This window comes from Echinops telfairi, unplaced genomic scaffold (assembly GCF_000313985.2).
Source record: "Echinops telfairi isolate 266 unplaced genomic scaffold, ASM31398v2 ScPeMD7_5;HRSCAF=22, whole genome shotgun sequence".
Classification (NCBI taxonomy): domain Eukaryota; kingdom Metazoa; phylum Chordata; class Mammalia; order Afrosoricida; family Tenrecidae; genus Echinops; species Echinops telfairi.
Genome location: NW_022103901.1, coordinates 14,170,566 through 14,174,425, shown reverse-complemented (window position 1 = coordinate 14,174,425; position 3,860 = coordinate 14,170,566). Strand labels below are relative to the sequence as shown.

At 47.9% G+C, this 3,860-nt stretch overlaps 1 protein-coding gene across 2 annotated transcripts in view; it reads left to right on the top strand.

The window, feature by feature from the left end:
- Positions 1–143: 143 nt before the first annotated feature.
- The window catches only part of LOC101659839 (general transcription factor II-I repeat domain-containing protein 2B), a 60,251-nt gene continuing 56,534 nt past the window's right edge, over positions 144–3,860 (top strand). For both annotated transcript variants that reach the window (XM_045283883.1, XM_045283882.1), the window contains exon 1: positions 144–167. The gene's annotated coding sequence lies outside the window, so the exon portion shown is untranslated. The remainder of the gene's footprint in view (positions 168–3,860) is intronic.

Here is a 3,860-nt window from a genome sequence, read left to right as displayed (position 1 = left end):
TGGGGGCGGAGCCTGCGGGCTGTGGCTGGCTGTGGCCCGTCGCGCGTGCGCTTGCGCTCTGCGCGTCTGGTGTGCGCGGAGCGTTCCTGCGGCGCTTGGACAGATTGACTTGGTTGCATGAGGGGGCAGGACTGCGCTGCTGCTGGGGAACTGTACTCCGTTGCCTGGTAACAAAGACGGAGGCGCTCGCTTCTCGCCTGCGCGTCGTGCCCTCTCGAGTGTCCGGGTCCACGGGTTCTAACCTGCGTGCGGTCAGCACCACCCTCCCCAGCTCGCCTGTGTGTGGTCAGAAAACTAACGGGCCTTCGTGTGTACCATGCTGGTGCGGGAGCAAAAGGCCCGTGCTTGATTCGCCGCCCTTCAAATCAGGGTATTGTCGTTGGAAAGAATTGCTTTACTGAAATTTTTTTTTTGGCTTCAGAAAATTCACGTTTAAAAAAAGTATACATTTCAGTGGTGTTTAGTATAGCCACAGAGCTGGGCAACCATCCCTACTCATCGCAGGGCACTTTTCAGCATCCAAAACAGAGGTATCCATTAGCAGCCCCCTTTCCCGTCTCCCCTTCCCCAGCCCTCAACCAAACCCCGTGTCATCCAACGGACTCTGACTCATCGTGCCGTACATCTTTGTGGGAGGAGACAGTCTCCATCTTCTCCCGTGGAGCAGTTGGCGGGTTTGAATAACTGTCCTTGCTGGTAGCAGCCCTGACACCTAACCCTCCTAAACCCAAACCACACTCACTGCCATCGAGTGGATGCAGACTCACTGATCCCAGAGGACTGGCTAGAACTGCCCCTGTGGGTTTCCTAGGCTAAATTTTTATGGGAGCAGAAAGTCTCATCTTTCTTCCTGGGAGAGACTGGTGGTTTTGAACTGCTGACCTTGTGGTTAGCAGCTGAAGTAATAACCCACTAGGCCCCCACGGTGCCCCATAAATCTACTTTAAAGTCTAGTTTAAAGTCTCCATGGATTTGCCTATTCTGACATTTCCTGTAAATGGAGTTGGAATAAGGGGTCTTTTGTATTGGACTTCTTCTATTCCTTTTTCAGTGACTAAATACTAATCCCACCTTCCCACCGCTATCAGGTCCTTTCAGACTCCTATTTACTCTATAGGATTTCTGAGGCAGTGAGTTTTTACAGAAGCACGTAGCCTCATTTTCCTTCCTCTGTGCAGCTGGTGGATTTGAACCACTGACCTTGGTTAGATATATCACACTTCGTTTATTACTTGGTTTATTATTTGGGGGAGGGGTTCCACTTTCTGGCTATCAGGAATAATGAGGCATTCATGTGCAGGTTGAGCATTCATGTGCAGGTTGTGTGTGAATATGTGTTTCCATTTCTCTTCAGCGGTGTTGTGGGCCCAACTATTGATGGATTCGGTGCTGGTACTTTGAAGGAAACAGATGTCTCACTACAAAATTAGGAATTGCCAAGTGGTATTGCCATTGCAGCCCTGGGTTGCCGTAGATGAATGAGTGTCTCTTTCCCCTCTTTTCTTTGGAGACAAAGGCGTGGTGTGTGTGACAGTGTGACTTTGTGTCCAGTGCTTAGAGGTTGGTGCCAGGTTACAGCTGGTGCTAATCGGTCACGGTGCTTCGCCTGCTGGCAGTTTCTCCCCTGAGGTCAGTGAGCTGCCCATCACTCTGGGTCCTTACTGAAGCCCTGGCCTGATTATGTAATCTCTCTTTCTCAGACTGCAGAACTTGGAGGGAAAGGTCCCCCCCCCATGAGTTCACCATGTGCTCCCCTTGTCTGTCCCATTTCCAGTGTGTCTGGCTTCCCTTCTGGGGCCTGCACGGGTGTCTGGCCTACTTTGCCGTGCAAGAAGGGCATTCACCTTTATGGGCAGCGGCAAATGATTTCCCATACCAAGTGCTAAGTAAACCTTTGTTCCGTGGTGTGGACTAGAATGTGGACACATGGGTTCATAATTCTCACTGACCACTAAGTAGATGGCACATGAGGGATGTGTTAATGAAGGTGTAGCTGCAGAATCCTGAAATGTTAACCTTCTGAAAATGGAAACCTAGAAATGGTTTTAGAAAATAAAGCAGGCCTCTCTTTCAGGATTTCGGGGGTTAAAAGGTGACCGTCCACAGGTTGAAATACTGTGACTGAATTCTAGGTCACGGCGTGGGCAAATAGTAAAGGGTCAGATAAACTGAACCAAGCTCACAACGGTCAAGTTGGTTCTGACTCGTGGCGATGCTCTAGGACAGGGTCCATGGGCCTGACCCTGTGGGCTTCTGAGACCATAATTCTTTACAAGAGTAGAAAGCCCATCTTTCTCCCAAAGAACGGCTGGTGGCTTTGAATTGCTGACCTCTCAGTTAGCAGTCCAGCACTTAACCACTACACTACAAGGTCTCCTAAGGGACCAGATAGTAAGCACTTTTTGACTTTGGGTGCATATGGACACTGTCACAATTGTGCCGTGCTACTGCATAAGCAGTGGGCTGCTCACCACCAGGTCGAAGGTTCAAAACCACCCACGGCTCCTTGGGAGAAAGATGAGGCGGTCTGCTCCCATAAAGATGGACAGCCTCAGGCACCCTACATAGAGGTCACCAAGCGTTGGAATCGGCTCCATGGTAGCGGGTTTTGGTCACAGTACTAAGAAAGCAACTGCAGACACCATGTACACGGAGGAACGCGTCTGGGCTCCATTAAAACCTTCTTTACAAAAATAGGCAGGATGCTGTGGCGCCCGCGGGGCAGACTGCCAACCTCTATTCTGGAAGTCAGTTCAGATCTCCAGTTGCAGAAAGGCCAAAGATCAAACACGACACACTGTCTCCGATCTAATGGAGCTTGATGGATGTCTTAGGTTTTATTTATTATTTTCTAACAATTTTTATGGTGACTTAGAGGAGGCTTACCTTTCAGATCATTAATGTTGTACTTTACAGTTTAAACTATGCATCAAACCTCTAGTAGCTTACCCTGCCCCCTTTCTTTTTCTCCTCATCCTCTTGCGTGGGACTAGCTCCCCTTCACCCAAATTAGTGCCTGTCAACCCTCTAGCCCAGAGGTTGGCAGATGTCTGCTTGCCAGCCGCATGTGGGTCTTCAGTCCGTTCATGTGGCTCTGAAGTAAAATCGAAAAAAAAATGTAAGGACCTTATTCAGATCATGGTGATTTAATTTGTTGGTAAAGATACATTTATGGCTCTGGAATAATTTTTAAATTGTCGTGACGTCTCATAAACTTGCCGACCCCTGCTCCACCAGATGCTCTGTAGGAGAAAGATGAGACTATCTGTTTTCCGAAGGAGGTATGACCCTGAAACCCTACAGAGCCACTCCGTTCTTTCTTGCAGTCACTGTGAGTCAGAATCAACTCGATGGCTGTAGTTTTTGTATGTTTTAAAGGCTAATTGTTGTGAGCATCTTTTTTTGGACTTGCTGAGCCTCCCGATTGCCCTCTTTGGTAGAGGGTCTGTTCGTGTTCTGTGCCCGTTTTCAAATGGCCTTATTTGTCTCTCGTGGCGAGTGAGTGCTGTGTTCCGTGTGTTGTAGAGGCAGCCCCTGCTCACGGTGTCATTGCCAAAGACTCTTTTCCCAGTCTGTGGGTTCTCCTTTCACTGCTTTGGTAAGGTAACGTCTTCGGGGGAGCATAAGATTTTATATGTGGGAGGTTCCAGTTATTTAATTTAGCTTAGATTGTTCTCCATTGCTTACTTTAATTTCCACAACAATTGAACACATCTCTAATATATGAGGGTGTACCCCCCTCCAAAAAAAAAAAACCTGGAATTTTATTTCAAAGCTATATATTTAAGTTTTTTTTAAACAAAACAACCTTATCACCTTCAAAGTACTCTCCATTACACTTAATGCATTTGTCAAATCTG